At 43.7% G+C, this 20449-nt stretch overlaps 18 non-coding genes across 18 annotated transcripts; all 18 read right to left on the bottom strand.

The window, feature by feature from the left end:
* Window positions 1-59: 59 nt before the first annotated feature.
* LOC136756246 (5S ribosomal RNA) lies at window positions 60-178 on the bottom strand. Its single transcript, XR_010818343.1, has one exon. It is a non-coding gene; the product is annotated as a 5S ribosomal RNA (ribosomal RNA).
* Window positions 179-1244: 1066 nt separating this feature from the next.
* Window positions 1245-1363, bottom strand: LOC136757670 (5S ribosomal RNA). The gene has a single exon (XR_010819584.1). It is a non-coding gene; the product is annotated as a 5S ribosomal RNA (ribosomal RNA).
* A 1058-nt stretch (window positions 1364-2421) lies between these two features.
* Window positions 2422-2540, bottom strand: LOC136756344 (5S ribosomal RNA). Its single transcript, XR_010818434.1, has one exon. It is a non-coding gene; the product is annotated as a 5S ribosomal RNA (ribosomal RNA).
* Window positions 2541-3606: 1066 nt separating this feature from the next.
* LOC136755828 (5S ribosomal RNA) lies at window positions 3607-3725 on the bottom strand. The gene has a single exon (XR_010817939.1). It is a non-coding gene; the product is annotated as a 5S ribosomal RNA (ribosomal RNA).
* Window positions 3726-4791: 1066 nt separating this feature from the next.
* LOC136757682 (5S ribosomal RNA) lies at window positions 4792-4910 on the bottom strand. The gene has a single exon (XR_010819585.1). It is a non-coding gene; the product is annotated as a 5S ribosomal RNA (ribosomal RNA).
* A 1066-nt stretch (window positions 4911-5976) lies between these two features.
* LOC136757694 (5S ribosomal RNA) lies at window positions 5977-6095 on the bottom strand. The gene has a single exon (XR_010819588.1). It is a non-coding gene; the product is annotated as a 5S ribosomal RNA (ribosomal RNA).
* A 1055-nt stretch (window positions 6096-7150) lies between these two features.
* Window positions 7151-7268, bottom strand: LOC136757146 (5S ribosomal RNA). Its single transcript, XR_010819187.1, has one exon. It is a non-coding gene; the product is annotated as a 5S ribosomal RNA (ribosomal RNA).
* Window positions 7269-8334: 1066 nt separating this feature from the next.
* LOC136757706 (5S ribosomal RNA) lies at window positions 8335-8453 on the bottom strand. The gene has a single exon (XR_010819589.1). It is a non-coding gene; the product is annotated as a 5S ribosomal RNA (ribosomal RNA).
* A 1055-nt stretch (window positions 8454-9508) lies between these two features.
* Window positions 9509-9627, bottom strand: LOC136757717 (5S ribosomal RNA). Its single transcript, XR_010819590.1, has one exon. It is a non-coding gene; the product is annotated as a 5S ribosomal RNA (ribosomal RNA).
* A 1056-nt stretch (window positions 9628-10683) lies between these two features.
* Window positions 10684-10802, bottom strand: LOC136757728 (5S ribosomal RNA). The gene has a single exon (XR_010819591.1). It is a non-coding gene; the product is annotated as a 5S ribosomal RNA (ribosomal RNA).
* A 1056-nt stretch (window positions 10803-11858) lies between these two features.
* On the bottom strand, window positions 11859-11977 carry LOC136757741 (5S ribosomal RNA). Its single transcript, XR_010819594.1, has one exon. It is a non-coding gene; the product is annotated as a 5S ribosomal RNA (ribosomal RNA).
* Window positions 11978-13043: 1066 nt separating this feature from the next.
* On the bottom strand, window positions 13044-13162 carry LOC136756272 (5S ribosomal RNA). The gene has a single exon (XR_010818367.1). It is a non-coding gene; the product is annotated as a 5S ribosomal RNA (ribosomal RNA).
* Window positions 13163-14228: 1066 nt separating this feature from the next.
* Window positions 14229-14348, bottom strand: LOC136757008 (5S ribosomal RNA). Its single transcript, XR_010819057.1, has one exon. It is a non-coding gene; the product is annotated as a 5S ribosomal RNA (ribosomal RNA).
* Window positions 14349-15403: 1055 nt separating this feature from the next.
* Window positions 15404-15522, bottom strand: LOC136755845 (5S ribosomal RNA). The gene has a single exon (XR_010817955.1). It is a non-coding gene; the product is annotated as a 5S ribosomal RNA (ribosomal RNA).
* Window positions 15523-16577: 1055 nt separating this feature from the next.
* LOC136757754 (5S ribosomal RNA) lies at window positions 16578-16696 on the bottom strand. Its single transcript, XR_010819596.1, has one exon. It is a non-coding gene; the product is annotated as a 5S ribosomal RNA (ribosomal RNA).
* Window positions 16697-17754: 1058 nt separating this feature from the next.
* LOC136757766 (5S ribosomal RNA) lies at window positions 17755-17873 on the bottom strand. The gene has a single exon (XR_010819598.1). It is a non-coding gene; the product is annotated as a 5S ribosomal RNA (ribosomal RNA).
* A 1066-nt stretch (window positions 17874-18939) lies between these two features.
* Window positions 18940-19058, bottom strand: LOC136757775 (5S ribosomal RNA). Its single transcript, XR_010819599.1, has one exon. It is a non-coding gene; the product is annotated as a 5S ribosomal RNA (ribosomal RNA).
* A 1066-nt stretch (window positions 19059-20124) lies between these two features.
* LOC136755846 (5S ribosomal RNA) lies at window positions 20125-20243 on the bottom strand. The gene has a single exon (XR_010817956.1). It is a non-coding gene; the product is annotated as a 5S ribosomal RNA (ribosomal RNA).
* Between the last annotated feature and the right edge of the window lie 206 nt (window positions 20244-20449).

The following is a 20449-nucleotide window of genomic DNA, read 5'->3' on the forward strand; positions in this document are numbered from 1 at the left end:
GCGTGTATCCAAAGTTAAAACTCGTGATTTGTCGCCCTTTGGTGTGTAAAAGATGCAAAAGCTTACAGCACCTGGTATTCCCAGGGGGTCTCCCATCCAAGTACTGACCAGGCCCGAGCCTGCTTAGCTTCCGAGATCGGACGAGATCAGGCGTATTCAGGCTAGTATGGCCGTAAGCCAGGGAGGCTGTCCCTGACGCGCTACTTAAAGGGAAGGCAATATCCGTTTCTGCCGTTCATACTTACAGTTGAACTGTCTCTCTACTTTAAAGCCCGGGACACACCAGCGCGCCGCAGACAGTCCCTGCTAACACGCCACGTTGTGGCAACATTGTGGCAACGTTGTGCGTTAGCTGGGGTGCCACACCAGACCGGAACTATATATTACAAAACGAACACATTGTCTTGATAAAACAGCTGTAATTGAGTGCCTGACACGCCAGTCAAGCGCAATCTTGAGAAGGTGTGCATTTCAGTAAGGATTTCAATTGACATGCAGTATGAAACTGAAAGGAGGTTGCATCACTATGATGCATAACATTGCATGTATTGTATTTTCAAGTGTGTGCATTCATCCTGTTGTCATTTTGTTTTGAAAGCAGAAGAATCATTCAACAGGTTGCTGAGACAAATGTAAACCAGTAAAACATATGAAGAGAAACAAACCTTGAATATAAGTTCAGTTGTTTAAACATTTGACAAACTATGGTGAGGGGGTAAGAAAACACACAAATCCAGCAGCTCCTGTATTTCAATACACCAGAACCCAATATTATTGGCGAGTCGGGTAGTCCATCATCACAGTTCGAGGGCAGGCATCATTTCAGTAATTTCATCCCGTTGCATTCACATCCGTGCCTTGAATGAGATTGAATGTGATCTTTGCTCTCAAGTATGTTCCCAAGTTTTACACTTTCGTGCTTTGCATGAATGGGAATGGAACCGTGTGTGTTGAATGAGACTCCTTGTGAGCACTGAACTTTGTCCGGTGGAGTTCCTTTTTGTGTTGCTGTAATTGTGTCATTTCTCGATGAGAAAGATTAGGCAACATTTAGTCACTTCTAGCCATGATGCTCAATTTATTTACGAATGTACCCTAGTTACTAGGGACCGTTTACGTTGGAGAACAAGATCTATTGTATGCCTGTGTATTTGGGGAAGTCAAATGTGAAATAATGATGAAATTGCGTGTATCCAAAGTTAAAACTCGTGATTTGTCGCCCTCTGGTGTGTAAAAGATGCAAAAGCTTACAGCACCTGGTATTCCCAGGCGGTCTCCCATCCAAGTACTGACCAGGCCCGAGCCTGCTTAGCTTCCGAGATCGGACGAGATCGGGCGTATTCAGGCTAGTATGGCCGTAAGCCAGGGAGGGTGTCCCTGACGCTCTACTTAAAGGGAAGGCAATATCCGTTTCTGCCGCTCATACTTGCAGTTGAACTGTCTCTCTACTCTAAAGTCCGGGACACACCAGCGCGCCGCAGACAGTCCCTGCTAACACGAAACGTTGTGGCAACGTTGTGCGTTAGCTGGGGTGCCACACCAGACCGGAACTATATATTACAAAACGAACACATTGTCTTGATAATACAGCTGTAATTGAGTGCCTGACACGCCAGTCAAGCGCAATCTTGAGAAGGTGTGCATTTCAGTAAGGATTTCAATTGACATGCAGTATGAAACTGAAAGGAGGTTGCATCACTATGATGCATAACATTGCATGTATTGTATTTTCAAGTGTGTGCATTCATCCTGTTGTCATTTTGTTTTGAAAGCAGAAGAATCATTCTTGCTGAGGTTGCTGAGACAAATGTAAACCAGTAAAACATATGAAGAGAAACAAACCTTGAATATAAGTTCAGTTGTTTAAACATTTGACAAACTATGGTGAGGGGGTAAGAAAACACACAAATCCAGCAGCTCCTGTATTTCAATACACCAGAACCCAATATTATTGGCGAGTCGGGTAGTCCATCATCACAGTTCGAGGGCAGGCATCATTTCAGTAATTTCATCCCGTTGCATTCACATCCGTGCCTTGAATGAGATTGAATGTGATCTTTGCTCTCAAGTATGTTCCCAAGTTTTACACTTTCGTGCTTTGCATGAATGGGAATGGAACCGTGTGTGTTGAATGAGGCTCCTTGTGAGCACTGAACTTTGTCCGGTGGAGTTCCTTTTTGTGTTGCTGTAATTGTGTCATTTCTCGATGAGAAAGATTAGGCAACATTTAGTCACTTCTAGCCATGATGCTCAATTTATTTACGAATGTACCCTAGTTACTAGGGACCGTTTACGTTGGAGAACAAGATCTATTGTATGCCTGTGTATTTGGGGAAGTAAAATCTGAAATATTGATGAAATTGCGTGTATCCAAAGTTAAAACTCGTGATTTGTCGCCCTCTGGTGTGTAAAAGATGCAAAAGCTTACAGCACCTGGTATTCCAAGGCGGTCTCCCATCCAAGTACTGACCAGGCCCAAGCCTGCTTGACTTCCGAGATCGGACGAGATCGGGCGTATTCAGGCTAGTATGGCCGTAAGCCAGGGAGGCTGTCCCTGACGCTCTACTTAAAGGGAAGGCAATATCCGTTTCTGCCGCTCATACTTGCAGTTGAACTGTCTCTCTACTCTAAAGTCCGGGACACACCAGCGCGCCGCAGACAGTCCCTGCTAACACGCCACGTTGTGGCAACATTGTGGCAACGTTGTGCGTTAGCTGGGGTGCCACACCAGACCGGAACTATATATTACAAAACGAACACATTGTCTTGATAAAACAGCTGTAATTGAGTGCCTGACACGCCAGTCAAGCGCAATCTTGAGAAGGTGTGCATTTCAGTAAGGATTTCAATTGACATGCAGTATGAAACTGAAAGGAGGTTGCATCACTATGATGCATAACATTGCATGTATTGTATTTTCAAGTGTGTGCATTCATCCTGTTGTCATTTTGTTTTGAAAGCAGAAGAATCATTCAACAGGTTGCTGAGACAAATGTAAACCAGTAAAACATATGAAGAGAAACAAACCTTGAATATAAGTTCAGTTGTTTAAACATTTGACAAACTATGGTGAGGGGGTAAGAAAACACACAAATCCAGCAGCTCCTGTATTTCAATACACCAGAACCCAATATTATTGGCGAGTCGGGTAGTCCATCATCACAGTTCGAGGGCAGGCATCATTTCAGTAATTTCATCCCGTTGCATTCACATCCGTGCCTTGAATGAGATTGAATGTGATCTTTGCTCTCAAGTATTTTCCCAAGTTTTACACTTTCGTGCTTTGCATGAATGGGAATGGAACCGTGTGTGTTGAATGAGGCTCCTTGTGAGCACTGAACTTTGTCCGGTGGAGTTCCTTTTTGTGTTGGTGTAATTGTGTCATTTCTCGATGAGAAAGATTAGGCAACATTTAGTCACTTCTAGCCATGATGCTCAATTTATTTACGAATGTACACTAGTTACTAGGGACCGTTTACGTTGGAGAACAAGATCTATTGTATGCCTGTGTATTTGGGGAAGTCAAATCTGAAATAATGATGAAATTGCGTGTATCCAAAGTTAAAACTCGTGATTTGTCGCCCTTTGGTGTGTAAAAGATGCAAAAGCTTACAGCACCTGGTATTCCCAGGGGGTCTCCCATCCAAGTACTGACCAGGCCCGAGCCTGCTTAGCTTCCGAGATCGGACGAGATCGGGCGTATTCAGGCTAGTATGGCCGTAAGCCAGGGAGGCTGTCCCTGACGCGCTACTTAAAGGGAAGGCAATATCCGTTTCTGCCGTTCATACTTACAGTTGAACTGTCTCTCTACTCTAAAGCCCGGGACACACCAGCGCGCCGCAGACAGTCCCTGCTAACACGCCACGTTGTGGCAACATTGTGGCAACGTTGTGCGTTAGCTGGGGTGCCACACCAGACCGGAACTATATATTACAAAACGAACACATTGTCTTGATAAAACAGCTGTAATTGAGTGCCTGACACGCCAGTCAAGCGCAATCTTGAGAAGGTGTGCATTTCAGTAAGGATTTCAATTGACATGCAGTATGAAACTGAAAGGAGGTTGCATCACTATGATGCATAACATTGCATGTATTGTATTTTCAAGTGTGTGCATTCATCCTGTTGTCATTTTGTTTTGAAAGCAGAAGAATCATTCAACAGGTTGCTGAGACAAATGTAAACCAGTAAAACATATGAAGAGAAACAAACCTTGAATATAAGTTCAGTTGTTTAAACATTTGACAAACTATGGTGAGGGGGTAAGAAAACACACAAATCCAGCAGCTCCTGTATTTCAATACACCAGAACCCAATATTATTGGCGAGTCGGGTAGTCCATCATCACAGTTCGAGGGCAGGCATCATTTCAGTAATTTCATCCCGTTGCATTCACATCCGTGCCTTGAATGAGATTGAATGTGATCTTTGCTCTCAAGTATGTTCCCAAGTTTTACACTTTCGTGCTTTGCATGAATGGGAATGGAACCGTGTGTGTTGAATGAGGCTCCTTGTGAGCACTGAACTTTGTCCGGTGGAGTTCCTTTTTGTGTTGCTGTAATTGTGTCATTTCTCGATGAGAAAGATTAGGCAACATTTAGTCACTTCTAGCCATGATGCTCAATTTATTTACAAATGTACACTAGTTACTAGGGACCGTTTACGTTGGAGAACAAGATCTATTGTATGCCTGTGTATTTGGGGAAGTCAAATCTGAAATAATGATGAAATTGCGTGTATCCAAAGTTAAAACTTGTGATTTGTCGCCCTTTGGTGTGTAAAAGATGCAAAAGCTTACAGCACCTGGTATTCCCAGGCGGTCTCCCATCCAAGTACTGACCAGGCCCGAGCCTGCTTAGCTTCCGAGATCGGACGAGATCGGGCGTATTCAGGCTAGTATGGCCGTAAGCCAGGGAGGCTGTCCCTGATGCTGTACTTAAAGGGAAGGCAATATCCGTTTCTGCCGTTCATACTTACAGTTGAACTGTCTCTCTACTCTAAAGCCCGGGACACAGCAGCGCGCCGCAGACAGTCCCTGCTAACATGCCACGTTGTGGCAACATTGTGGCAACGTTGTGCGTTAGCTGGGGTGCCACACCAGACCGGAACTATATTTTACAAAAAAAACACATTGTCTTGATAAAACAGCTGTAATTGAGTGCCTGACACGCCAGTCAAGCGCAATCTTGAGAAGGTGTGCATTTCAGTAAGGATTTCAATTGACATGCAGTATGAAACTGAAAGGAGGTTGCATCACTATGATGCATAACATTGCATGTATTGTATTTTCAAGTGTGTGCATTCATCCTGTTGTCATTTTGTTTTGAAAGCAGAAGAATCATTCAACAGGTTGCTGAGACAAATGTAAACCAGTAAAACATATGAAGAGAAACAAACCTTGAATATAAGTTCAGTTGTTTAAACATTTGACAAACTATGGTGAGGGGGTAAGAAAACACACAAATCCAGCAGCTCCTGTATTTCAATACACCAGAACCCAATATTATTGGCGAGTCGGGTAGTCCATCATCACAGTTCGAGGGCAGGCATCATTTCAGTAATTTCATCCCGTTGCATTCACATCCGTGCCTTGAATGAGATTGAATGTGATCTTTGCTCTCAAGTATGTTCCCAAGTTTTACACTTTCGTGCTTTGCATGAATGGGAATGGAACCGTGTGTGTTGAATGAGGCTCCTTGTGAGCACTGAACTTTGTCCGGTGGAGTTCCTTTTTGTGTTGCTGTAATTGTGTCATTTCTCGATGAGAAAGATTAGGCAACATTTAGTCACTTCTAGCCATGATGCTCAATTTATTTACGAATGTACACTAGTTACTAGGGACCGTTTACGTTGGAGAACAAGATCTATTCTATGCCTGTGTATTTGGGGAAGTAAAATCTGAAATAATGATGAAATTGCGTGTATCCAAAGTTAAAACTCGTGATTTGTCGCCCTCTGGTGTGTAAAAGATGCAAAAGCTTACAGCACCTGGTATTCCCAGGCGGTCTCCCATCCAAGTACTGACCAGGCCCGAGCCTGCTTAGCTTCCGAGATCGGACGAGATCGGGCGTATTCAGGCTAGTATGGCCGTAAGCCAGGGAGGCTGTCCCTGACGCTCTACTTAAAGGGAAGGCAATATCCGTTTCTTCCGCTCATACTTGCAATTGAACTGTCTCTCTACTCTAAAGTCCGGGACACACCAGCGCGCCGCAGACAGTCCCTGCTAACACGAAACGTTGTGGCAACGTTGTGCGTTAGCTGGGGTGCCACACCAGACCGGAACTATATATTACAAAACGAACACATTGTCTTGATAAAACAGCTGTAATTGAGTGCCTGACACGCCAGTCAAGCGCAATCTTGAGAAGGTGTGCATTTCAGTAAGGATTTCAATTGACATGCAGTATGAAACTGAAAGGAGGTTGCATCACTATGATGCATAACATTGCATGTATTGTATTTTCAAGTGTGTGCATTCATCCTGTTGTCATTTTGTTTTGAAAGCAGAAGAATCATTCAACAGGTTGCTGAGACAAATGTAAACCAGTAAAACATATGAAGAGAAACAAACCTTGAATATAAGTTCAGTTGTTTAAACATTTGACAAACTATGGTGAGGGGGTAAGAAAACACACAAATCCAGCAGCTCCTGTATTTCAATACACCAGAACCCAATATTATTGGCAAGTCGGGTAGTCCATCATCACAGTTCGAGGGCAGGCATCATTTCAGTAATTTCATCCCGTTGCATTCACATCCGTGCCTTGAATGAGATTGAATGTGATCTTTGCTCTCAAGTATGTTCCCAAGTTTTACACTTTCGTGCTTTGCATGAATGGGAATGGAACCGTGTGTGTTGAATGAAGCTCCTTGTGAGCACTGAACTTTGTCCGGTGGAGTTCCTTTTTGTGTTGCTGTAATTGTGTCATTTCTCGATGAGAAAGATTAGGCAACATTTAGTCACTTCTAGCCATGATGCTCAATTTATTTACGAATGTACCCTAGTTACTAGGGACCGTTTACGTTGGAGAACAAGATCTATTGTATGCCTGTGTATTTGGGGAAGTCAAATCTGAAATAATGATGAAATTGCGTGTATCCAAAGTTAAAACTCGTGATTTGTCGCCCTCTGGTGTGTAAAAGATGCAAAAGCTTACAGCACCTGGTATTCCCAGGCGGTCTCCCATCCAAGTACTGACCAGGCCGAGCCTGCTTAGCTTCCGAGATCGGACGAGATCGGGCGTATTCAGGCTAGTATGGCCGTAAGCCAGGGAGGCTGTCCCTGACGCTCTACTTAAAGGGAAGGCAATATCCGTTTCTGCCGTTCATACTTACAGTTGAACTGTCTCTCTACTCTAAAGCCCGGGACACACCAGCGCGCCGCAGACAGTCCCTGCTAACACGCCACGTTGTGGCAACATTGTGGCAACGTTGTGCGTTAGCTGGGGTGCCACACCAGACCGGAACTATATATTACAAAACGAACACATTCTCTTGATAAAACAGCTGTAATTGAGTGCCTGACACGCCAGTCAAGCGCAATCTTGAGAAGGTGTGCATTTCAGTAAGGATTTCTATTGACATGCAGTATGAAACTGAAAGGAGGTTGCATCACTATGATGCATAACATTGCATGTATTGTATTTTCAAGTGTGTGCATTCATCCTGTTGTCATTTTGTTTTGAAAGCAGAAGAATCATTCAACAGGTTGCTGAGACAAATGTAAACCAGTAAAACATATGAAGAGAAACAAACCTTGAATATAAGTTCAGTTGTTTAAACATTTGACAAACTATGGTGAGGGGGTAAGAAAACACACAAATCCAGCAGCTCCTGTATTTCAATACACCAGAACCCAATATTATTGGCGAGTCGGGTAGTCCATCATCACAGTTCGAGGGCAGGCATCATTTCAGTAATTTCATCCCGTTGCATTCACATCCGTGCCTTGAATGAGATTGAATGTGATCTTTGCTCTCAAGTATGTTCCCAAGTTTTACACTTTCGTGCTTTGCATGAATGGGAATGGAACCGTGTGTGTTGAATGAGGCTCCTTGTGAGCACTGAACTTTGTCCGGTGGAGTTCCTTTTTGTGTTGCTGTAATTGTGTCATTTCTCGATGAGAAAGATTAGGCAACATTTAGTCACTTCTAGCCATGATGCTCAATTTATTTACGAATGTACCCTAGTTACTAGGGACCGTTTACGTTGGAGAACAAGATCTATTGTATGCCTGTGTATTTGGGGAAGTCAAATCTGAAATAATGATGAAATTGCGTGTATCCAAAGTTAAAACTCGTGATTTGTCGCCCTCTGGTGTGTAAAAGATGCAAAAGCTTACAGCACCTGGTATTCCCAGGCGGTCTCCCATCCAAGTACTGACCAGGCCCGAGCCTGCTTAGCTTCCGAGATCGGACGAGATCGGGCGTATTCAGGCTAGTATGGCCGTAAGCCAGGGAGGCTGTCCCTGACGCTCTACTTAAAGGGAAGGCAATATCCGTTTCTGCCGCTCATACTTGCAGTTGAACTCTCTCTCTACTCTAAAGTCCGGGACACACCAGCGCGCCGCAGACAGTCCCTGCTAACACGAAACGTTGTGGCAACGTTGTGCGTTAGCTGGGGTGCCACACCAGACCGGAACTATATATTACAAAACGAACATATTGTCTTGATAATACAGCTGTAATTGAGTGCCTGACACGCCAGTCAAGCGCAATCTTGAGAAGGTGTGCATTTCAGTAAGGATTTCAATTGACATGCAGTATGAAACTGAAAGGAGGTTGCATCACTATGATGCATAACATTGCATGTATTGTATTTTCAAGTGTGTGCATTCATCCTGTTGTCATTTTGTTTTGAAAGCAGAAGAATCATTCAACAGGTTGCTGAGACAAATGTAAACCAGTAAAACATATGAAGAGAAACAAACCTTGAATATAAGTTCAGTTGTTTAAACATTTGACAAACTATGGTGAGGGGGTAAGAAAACACACAAATCCAGCAGCTCCTGTATTTCAATACACCAGAACCCAATATTATTGGCGAGTCGGGTAGTCCATCATCACAGTTCGAGGGCAGGCATCATTTCAGTAATTTCATCCCGTTGCATTCACATCCGTGCCTTGAATGAGATTGAATGTGATCTTTGCTCTCAAGTATGTTCCCAAGTTTTACACTATCGTGCTTTGCATGAATGGGAATGGAACCGTGTGTGTTGAATGAGGCTCCTTGTGAGCACTGATCTTTGTCCGGTGGAGTTCCTTTTTGTGTTGCTGTAATTGTGTCATTTCTCGATGAGAAAGATTAGGCAACATTTAGTCACTTCTAGCCATGATGCTCAATTTATTTACGAATGTACCCTAGTTACTAGGGACCGTTTACGTTGGAGAACAAGATCTATTGTATGCCTGTGTATTTGGGGAAGTCAAATCTGAAATAATGATGAAATTGCGTGTATCCAAAGTTAAAACTCGTGATTTGTCGCGCTCTGGTGTGTAAAAGATGCAAAAGCTTACAGCACCTGGTATTCCCAGGCGGTCTCCCATCCAAGTACTGACCAGGCCCGAGCCTGCTTAGCTTCCGAGATCGGACGAGATCGGGCGTATTCAGGCTAGTATGGCCGTAAGCCAGGGAGGCTGTCCCTGACGCTCTACTTAAAGGGAAGGCAATATCCGTTTCTGCCGTTCATACTTACAGTTGAACTGTCTCTCTACTCTAAAGCCCGGGACACACCAGCGCGCCGCAGACAGTCCCTGCTAACACGAAACGTTGTGGCAACGTTGTGCGTTAGCTGGGGTGCCACACCAGACCGGAACTATATTTTACAAAACGAACACATTTGTCTTGATAAAACAGCTGTAATTGAGTGCCTGACACGCCAGTCAAGCGCAATCTTGAGAAGGTGTGCATTTCAGTAAGGATTTCAATTGACATGCAGTATGAAACTGAAAGGAGGTTGCATCACTATGATGCATAACATTGCATGTATTGTATTTTCAAGTGTGTGCATTCATCCTGTTGTCATTTTGTTTTGAAAGCAGAAGAATCATTCAACAGGTTGCTGAGACAAATGTAAACCAGTAAAACATATGAAGAGAAACAAACCTTGAATATAAGTTCAGTTGTTTAAACATTTGACAAACTATGGTGAGGGGGTAAGAAAACACACAAATCCAGCAGCTCCTGTATTTCAATACACCAGAACCCAATATTATTGGCGAGTCGGGTAGTCCATCATCACAGTTCGAGGGCAGGCATCATTTCAGTAATTTCATCCCGTTGCATTCACATCCGTGCCTTGAATGAGATTGAATGTGATCTTTGCTCTCAAGTATGTTCCCAAGTTTTACACTATCGTGCTTTGCATGAATGGGAATGGAACCGTGTGTGTTGAATGAGGCTCCTTGTGAGCACTGATCTTTGTCCGGTGGAGTTCCTTTTTGTGTTGCTGTAATTGTGTCATTTCTCGATGAGAAAGATTAGGCAACATTTAGTCACTTCTAGCCATGATGCTCAATTTATTTACGAATGTACCCTAGTTACTAGGGACCGTTTACGTTGGAGAACAAGATCTATTGTATGCCTGTGTATTTGGGGAAGTCAAATCTGAAATAATGATGAAATTGCGTGTATCCAAAGTTAAAACTCGTGATTTGTCGCGCTCTGGTGTGTAAAAGATGCAAAAGCTTACAGCACCTGGTATTCCCAGGCGGTCTCCCATCCAAGTACTGACCAGGCCCGAGCCTGCTTAGCTTCCGAGATCGGACGAGATCGGGCGTATTCAGGCTAGTATGGCCGTAAGCCAGGGAGGCTGTCCCTGACGCTCTACTTAAAGGGAAGGCAATATCCGTTTCTGCCGTTCATACTTACAGTTGAACTGTCTCTCTACTCTAAAGCCCGGGACACACCAGCGCGCCGCAGACAGTCCCTGCTAACACGAAACGTTGTGGCAACGTTGTGCGTTAGCTGGGGTGCCACACCAGACCGGAACTATATTTTACAAAACGAACACATTTGTCTTGATAAAACAGCTGTAATTGAGTGCCTGACACGCCAGTCAAGCGCAATCTTGAGAAGGTGTGCATTTCAGTAAGGATTTCAATTGACATGCAGTATGAAACTGAAAGGAGGTTGCATCACTATGATGCATAACATTGCATGTATTGTATTTTCAAGTGTGTGCATTCATCCTGTTGTCATTTTGTTTTGAAAGCAGAAGAATCATTCAACAGGTTGCTGAGACAAATGTAAACCAGTAAAACATATGAAGAGAAACAAACCTTGAATATAAGTTCAGTTGTTTAAACATTTGACAAACTATGGTGAGGGGGTAAGAAAACACACAAATCCAGCAGCTCCTGTATTTCAATACACCAGAACCCAATATTATTGGCGAGTCGGGTAGTCCATCATCACAGTTCGAGGGCAGGCATCATTTCAGTAATTTCATCCCGTTGCATTCACATCCGTGCCTTGAATGAGATTGAATGTGATCTTTGCTCTCAAGTATGTTCCCAAGTTTTACACTTTCGTGCTTTGCATGAATGGGAATGGAACCGTGTGTGTTGAATGAGGCTCCTTGTGAGCACTGATCTTTGTCCGGTGGAGTTCCTTTTTGTGTTGCTGTAATTGTGTCATTTCTCGATGAGAAAGATTAGGCAACATTTAGTCACTTCTAGCCATGATGCTCAATTTATTTACGAATGTACCCTATTTACTAGGGACCGTTTACGTTGGAGAACAAGATCTATTGTATGCCTGTGTATTTGGGGAAGTCAAATCTGAAATAATGATGAAATTGCGTGTATCCAAAGTTAAAACTCGTGATTTGTCGCGCTCTGGTGTGTAAAAGATGCAAAAGCTTACAGCACCTGGTATTCCCAGGCGGTCTCCCATCCAAGTACTGACCAGGCCCGAGCCTGCTTAGCTTCCGAGATCGGACGAGATCGGGCGTATTCAGGCTAGTATGGCCGTAAGCCAGGGAGGCTGTCCCTGACGCTCTACTTAAAGGGAAGGCAATATCCGTTTCTGCCGTTCATACTTACAGTTGAACTGTCTCTCTACTCTAAAGCCCGGGACACACCAGCGCGCCGCAGACAGTCCCTGCTAACACGCCACGTTGTGGCAACATTGTGGCAACGTTGTGCGTTAGCTGGGGTGCCACACCAGACCGGAACTATATATTACAAAACGAACACATTGTCTTGATAATACAGCTGTAATTGAGTGCCTGACACGCCAGTCAAGCTCAATCTTGAGAAGGTGTGCATTTCAATAAGGATTTCAATTGACATACAGTATGAAACTGAAAGGAGGTTGCATCACTATGATGCATAACATTGCATGTATTGTATTTTCAAGTGTGTGCATTCATCCTGTTGTCATTTTGTTTTGAAAGCAGAAGAATCATTCAACAGGTTGCTGAGACAAATGTAAACCAGTAAAACATATGAAGAGAAACAAACCTTGAATATAAGTTCAGTTGTTTAAACATTTGACAAACTATGGTGAGGGGGTAAGAAAACACACAAATCCAGCAGCTCCTGTATTTCAATACACCAAAACACAATATTATTGGCGAGTCGGGTAGTCCATCATCACAGTTCGAGGGCAGGCATCATTTCAGTAATTTCATCCCGTTGCATTCACATCCGTGCCTTGAATGAGATTGAATGTGATCTTTGCTCTCAAGTATGTTCCCAAGTTTTACACTTTCGTGCTTTGCATGAATGGGAATGGAACCGTGTGTGTTGAATGAGGCTCCTTGTGAGCACTGAACTTTGTCCGGTGGAGTTCCTTTTTGTGTTGCTGTAATTGTGTCATTTCTCGATGAGAAAGATTAGGCAACATTTAGTAACTTCTAGCCATGATGCTCAATTTATTTACGAATGTACCCTAGTTACTAGGGACCGTTTACGTTGGAGAACAAGATCTATTGTATGCCTGTGTATTTGGGGAAGTCAAATCTGAAATAATGATGAAATTGCGTGTATCCAAAGTTAAAACTCGTGATTTGTCGCCCTCTGGTGTGTAAAAGATGCAAAAGCTTACAGCACCTGGTATTCCCAGGCGGTCTCCCATGCAAGTACTGACCAGGCCCGAGCCTGCTTAGCTTCCGAGATCGGACGAGATCGGGCGTATTCAGGCTAGTATGGCCGTAAGCCAGGAATGCTGTCCCTGACGCTCTACTTAAAGGGAAGGCAATATCCGTTTCTGCCGTTCATACTTACAGTTGAACTGTCTCTCTACTCTAAAGCCCGGGACACACCAGCGCGCCGCAGACAGTCCCTGCTAAGACGCCACGTTGTGGCAACATTGTGGCAACGTTGTGCGTTAGCTGGGGTGCCACACCAGACCGGAACTATATTTTACAAAACGAACACATTGTCTTGATAATACAGCTGTAATTGAGTGCCTGACATGCCAGTCAAGCGCAATCTTGAGAAGGTGTGCATTTCAGTAAGGATTTCAATTGACGTGCAGTCTGAAACTGAAAGGAGGTTGCATCACTATGATGCATAACATTGCATGTATTGTATTTTCAAGTGTGTGCATTCATCCTGTTGTCATTTTGTTTTGAAAGCAGAAGAATCATTCAACAGGTTGCTGAGACAAATGTAAACCAGTAAAACATATGAAGAGAAACAAACCTTGAATATAAGTTCAGTTGTTTAAACATTTGACAAACTATGGTGAGGGGGTAAGAAAACACACAAATCCAGCAGCTCCTGTATTTCAATACACCAGAACCCAATATTATTGGCGAGTCGGGTAGTCCATCATCACAGTTCGAGGGCAGGCATCATTTCAGTAATTTCATCCCGTTGCATTCACATCCGTGCCTTGAATGAGATTGAATGTGATCTTTGCTCTCAAGTATGTTCCCAAGTTTTACATTTTCGTGCTTTGCATGAATGGGAATGGAACCGTGTGTGTTGAATGAGGCTCCTTGTGAGCACTGATCTTTGTCCGGTGGAGTTCCTTTTTGTGTTGCTGTAATTGTGTCATTTCTCGATGAGAAAGATTAGGCAACATTTAGTCACTTCTAGCCATGATGCTCAATTTATTTACGAATGTACCCTAGTTACTAGGGACCGTTTACGTTGGAGAACAAGATCTATTGTATGCCTGTGTATTTGGGGAAGTCAAATCTGAAATAATGATGAAATTGCGTGTATCCAAAGTTAAAACTCGTGATTTGTCGCGCTCTGGTGTGTAAAAGATGCAAAAGCTTACAGCACCTGGTATTCCCCAGGCGGTCTCCCATCCAAGTACTGACCAGGCCCGAGCCTGCTTAGCTTCCGAGATCGGACGAGATCGGGCGTATTCAGGCTAGTATGGCCGTAAGCCAGGGAGGCTGTCCCTGACGCTCTACTTAAAGGGATGGCAATATCCGTTTCTGCCGTTCATACTTACAGTTGAACTGTCTCTCTACTCTAAAGCCCGGGACACACCAGCGCGCCGCAGACAGTCCCTGCTAATATGCCACGTTGTGGCAACGTTGTGCGTTAGCTGGGGTGCCACACCAGACCGGAACTATATTTTACAAAACGAACACATTGTCTTGATAAAACAGCTGTAATTGAGTGCCTGACACGCCAGTCAAGCGCAATCTTGAGAAGGTGTGCATTTCAGTAAGGATATCAATTGACATGCAGTATGAAACTGAAAGGAGGTTGCATCACTATGATGCATAACATTGCATGTATTGTATTTTCAAGTGTGTGCATTCATCCTGTTGTCATTTTGTTTTGAAAGCAGAAGAATCATTCAACAGATTGCTGAGACAAATGTAAACCAGTAAAACATATGAAGAGAAATAAACCTTGAATATAAGTTCAGTTGTTTAAACATTTGACAAACTATGGTGAGGGGGTAAGAAAACACACAAATCCAGCAGCTCCTGTATTTCAATACACCAGAACCCAATATTATTGGCGAGTCGGGTAGTCCATCATCACAGTTCGAGGGCAGGCATCATTTCAGTAATTTCATCCCGTTGCATTCACATCCGTGCCTTGAATGAGATTGAATGTGATCTTTGCTCTCAAGTATGTTCCCAAGTTTTACACTTTCGTGCTTTGCATGAATGGGAATGGAACCGTGTGTGTTGAATGAGGCTCCTTGTGAGCACTGAACTCTGTCCGGTGGAGTTCCTTTTTGTGTTGCTGTAATTGTGTCATTTCTCGATGAGAAAGATTAGGCAACATTTAGTCACTTCTAGCCATGATGCTCAATTTATTTACGAATGTACCCTAGTTACTAGGGACCGTTTACGTTGGAGAACAAGATCTATTGTATGCCTGTGTATTTGGGGAAGTCAAATCTGAAATAATGATGAAATTGCGTGTATCCAAAGTTAAAACTCGTGATTTGTCGCCCTCTGGTGTGTAAAAGATGCAAAAGCTTACAGCACCTGGTTTTCCCAGGTGGTCTCCCATCCAAGTACTGACCAGGCCCGAGCCTGCTTAGCTTCCGAGATCGGACGAGATCGGGCGTATTCAGGCTAGTATGGCCGTAAGCCAGGGAGGCTGTCCCTGACGCTCTACTTAAAGAGAAGGCAATATCCGTTTCTGCCGCTCATACTTGCAGTTGAACTGTCTCTCTACTCTAAAGTCCGGGACACACCAGCGCGCCGCAGACAGTCCCTGCTAACACGAAACGTTGTGGCAACGTTGTGCGTTAGCTGGGGTGCCACACCAGACCGGAACTATATATTACAAAACGAACACATTGTCTTGATAAAACAGCTGTAATTGAGTGCCTGACACGCCAGTCAAGCGCAATCTTGAGAAGGTGTGCATTTCAGTAAGGATTTCAATTGACATGCAGTATGAAACTGAAAGGAGGTTGCATCACTATGATGCATAACATTGCATGTATTGTATTTTCAAGTGTGTGCATTCATCCTGTTGTCATTTTGTTTTGAAAGCAGAAGAATCATTCAACAGGTTGCTGAGACAAATGTAAACCAGTAAAACATATGAAGAGAAACAAACCTTGAATATAAGTTCAGTTGTTTAAACATTTGACAAACTATGGTGAGGGGGTAAGAAAACACACAAATCCAGCAGCTCCTGTATTTCAATACACCAGAACCCAATATTATTGGCGAGTCGGGTAGTCCATCATCACAGTTCGAGGGCAGGCATCATTTCAGTAATTTCATCCCGTTGCATTCACATCCGTGCCTTGAATGAGATTGAATGTGATCTTTGCTCTCAAGTATGTTCCCAAGTTTTACACTTTCGTGCTTTGCATGAATGGGAATGGAACCGTGTGTGTTGAATGAGGCTCCTTGTGAGCACTGAACTTTGTCCGGTGGAGTTCCTTTTTGTGTTGCTGTAATTGTGTAATTTCTCGATGAGAAAGATTAGGCAACATTTAGTCACTTCTAGCCATGATGCTCAATTTATTTACGAATGTACCCTAGTTACTAGGGACCGTTTACGTTGGAGAACAAGATCTATTGTATGCCTGTGTATTTGGGGAAGTCAAATCTGAAATAATGATGAAATTGCGAGTATCCAAAGTTAAAACTCGTGATTTGTCGCCCTCTGGTGTGTAAAAGATGCAAAAGCTTACAGCACCTGGTATTCCCAGGCGGTCTCCCATCCAAGTACTGACCAGGCCCGAGCCTGCTTAGCTTCCGAGATCGGACGAGATCGGGCGTATTCAGGCTAGTATGGCCGTAAGCCAGGGAGGCTGTCCCTGACGCTCTACTTAAAGGGAAGGCAATATCCGTTTCTGCCGCTCATACTTGCAGTTGAACTGTCTCTCTACTCTAAAGTCCGGGACACACCAGCGCGCCGCAGACAGTCCCTGCTAACACGAAACGTTGTGGCAACGTTGTGCGTTAGCTGGGGTGCCACACCAGACCGGAACTATATATTACAAAACGAACACATTGTCTTGATAAAACAGCTGTAATTGAGTGCCTGACACGCCAGTCAAGCGCAATCTTGAGAAGGTGTGCATTTCAGTAAGGATTTCAATTGACATGCAGTATGAAACTGAAAGGAGGTTGCATCACTATGATGCATAACATTGCATGTATTGTATTTTCAAGTGTGTGCATTCATCCTGTTGTCATTTTGTTTTGAAAGTAGAAGAATCATTTTTGCTGAGGTTGCTGAGACAAATGTAAACCAGTAAAACATATGAAGAGAAACAAACCTTGAATATAAGTTCAGTTGTTTAAACATTTGACAAACTATGGTGAGGGGGTAAGAAAACACACAAATCCAGCAGCTCCTGTATTTCAATACACCAGAACCCAATATTATTGGCGAGTCGGGTAGTCCATCATCACAGTTCGAGGGCAGGCATCATTTCAGTAATTTCATCCCGTTGCATTCACATCCGTGCCTTGAATGAGATTGAATGTGATCTTTGCTCTCAAGTATGTTCCCAAGTTTTACACTTTCGTGCTTTGCATGAATGGGAATGGAACCGTGTGTGTTGAATGAGGCTCCTTGTGAGCACTGAACTTTGTCCGGTGGAGTTCCTTTTTGTGTTGCTGTAATTGTGTCATTTCTCGATGAGAAAGATTAGGCAACATTTAGTCACTTCTAGCCATGATGCTCAATTTATTTATGAATGTACCCTAGTTACTAGGGACCGTTTACGTTGGAGAACAAGATCTATTGTATGCCTGTGTATTTGGGGAAGTCAAATCTGAAATAATGATGAAATTGCGTGTATCCAAAGTTAAAACTCGTGATTTGTCGCCCTCTGGTGTGTAAAAGATGCAAAAGCTTACAGCACCTGGTATTCCCAGGCGGTCTCCCATCCAAGTACTGACCAGGCCCGAGCCTGCTTAGCTTCCGAGATCGGACGAGATCGGGCGTATTCAGGCTAGTATGGCCGTAAGCCAGGGAGGCTGTCCCTGACGCTCTACTTAAAGGGAAGGCAATATCCGTTTCTGCCGTTCATACTTACAGTTGAACTGTCTCTCTACTCTAAAGCCCGGGACACACCAGCGCGCCGCAGACAGTCCCTGATAACACGCCACGTTGTGGCAACATTGTGGCAACGTTGTGCGTTAGCTGGGGTGCCACACCAGACCGGAACTATATATTACAAAACGAACACATTCTCTTGATAAAACAGCTGTAATTGAGTGCCTGACACGCCAGTCAAGCGCAATCTTGAGAAGGTGTGCATTTCAGTAAGGATTTCAATTGACATGCAGTATGAAACTGAAAGGAGGTTGCATCACTATGATGCATAACATTGCATGTATTGTATTTTCAAGTGTGTGCATTCATCCTGTTGTCATTTTGTTTTGAAAGCAGAAGAATCATTCAACAGGTTGCTGAGACAAATGTAAACCAGTAAAACATATGAAGAGAAACAAACCTTGAATATAAGTTCAGTTGTTTAAACATTTGACAAACTATGGTGAGGGGGTAAGAAAACACACAAATCCAGCAGCTCCTGTATTTCAATACACCAGAACCCAATATTATTGGCGAGTCGGGTAGTCCATCATCACAGTTCGAGGGCAGGCATCATTTCAGTAATTTCATCCCGTTGCATTCACATCCGTGCCTTGAATGAGATTGAATGTGATCTTTGCTCTCAAGTATGTTCCCAAGTTTTACACTTTCGTGCTTTGCATGAATGGGAATGGAACCGTGTGTGTTGAATGAGGCTCCTTGTGAGCACTGAACTTTGTCCGGTGGAGTTCCTTTTTGTGTTGCTGTAATTGTGTCATTTCTCGATGAGAAAGATTAGGCAACATTTAGTCACTTCTAGCCATGATGCTCAATTTATTTATGAATGTACCCTAGTTACTAGGGACCGTTTACGTTGGAGAACAAGATCTATTGTATGCCTGTGTATTTGGGGAAGTCAAATCTGAAATAATGATGAAATTGCGTGTATCCAAAGTTAAAACTCGTGATTTGTCGCCCTCTGGTGTGTAAAAGATGCAAAAGCTTACAGCACCTGGTATTCCCAGGCGGTCTCCCATCCAAGTACTGACCAGGCCCGAGCCTGCTTAGCTTCCGAGATCGGACGAGATCGGGCGTATTCAGGCTAGTATGGCCGTAAGCCAGGGAGGCTGTCCCTGACGCTCTACTTAAAGGGAAGGCAATATCCGTTTCTGCCGTTCATACTTACAGTTGAACTGTCTCTCTACTCTAAAGCCCGGGACACACCAGCGCGCCGCAGACAGTCCCTGATAACACGCCACGTTGTGGCAACATTGTGGCAACGTTGTGCGTTAGCTGGGGTGCCACACCAGACCGGAACTATATATTACAAAACGAACACATTCTCTTGATAAAACAGCTGTAATTGAGTGCCTGACACGCCAGTCAAGCGCAATCTTGAGAAGGTGTGCATTTCAGTAAGGATTTCAATTGACATGCAGTATGAAACTGAAAGGAGGTTGCATCACTATGATGCATAACATTGCATGTATTGTATTTTCAAGTGTGTGCATTCATCCTGTTGTCATTTTGTTTTGAAAGCAGAAGAATCATTCAACAGGTTGCTGAGACAAATGTAAACCAGTAAAACATATGAAGAGAAACAAACCTTGAATATAAGTTCAGTTGTTTAAACATTTGACAAACTATGGTGAGGGGGTAAGAAAACACACAAATCCAGCAGCTCCTGTATTTCAATACACCAGAACCCAATATTATTGGCGAGTCGGGTAGTCCATCATCACAGTTCGAGGGCAGGCATCATTTCAGTAATTTCATCCCGTTGCATTCACATCCGTGCCTTGAATGAGATTGAATGTGATCTTTGCTCTCAAGTATGTTCCCAAGTTTTACACTTTCGTGCTTTGCATGAATGGGAATGGAACCGTGTGTGTTGAATGAGGCTCCTTGTGAGCACTGAACTCTGTCCGGTGGAGTTCCTTTTTGTGTTGCTGTAATTGTGTCATTTCTCGATGAGAAAGATTAGGCAACATTTAGTCACTTCTAGCCATGATGCTCAATTTATTTACGAATGTACCCTAGTTACTAGGGACCGTTTACGTTGGAGAACAAGATCTATTGTATGCCTGTGTATTTGGGGAAGTCAAATCTGAAATAATGATGAAATTGCGTGTATCCAAAGTTAAAACTCGTGATTTGTCGCCCTCTGGTGTGTAAAAGATGCAAAAGCTTACAGCACCTGGTTTTCCCAGGTGGTCTCCCATCCAAGTACTGACCAGGCCCGAGCCTGCTTAGCTTCCGAGATCGGACGAGATCGGGCGTATTCAGGCTAGTATGGCCGTAAGCCAGGGAGGCTGTCCCTGACGCTCTACTTAAAGGGAAGGCAATATCCGTTTCTGCCGCTCATACTTGCAGTTGAACTGTCTCTCTACTCTAAAGTCCGGGACACACCAGCGCGCCGCAGACAGTCCCTGCTAACACGAAACGTTGTGGCAACGTTGTGCGTTAGCTGGGGTGCCACACCAGACCGGAACTATATATTACAAAACGAA

This window comes from Amia ocellicauda, chromosome 8 (genome assembly GCF_036373705.1).
Source record: "Amia ocellicauda isolate fAmiCal2 chromosome 8, fAmiCal2.hap1, whole genome shotgun sequence".
NCBI classification, from domain to species: domain Eukaryota; kingdom Metazoa; phylum Chordata; class Actinopteri; order Amiiformes; family Amiidae; genus Amia; species Amia ocellicauda.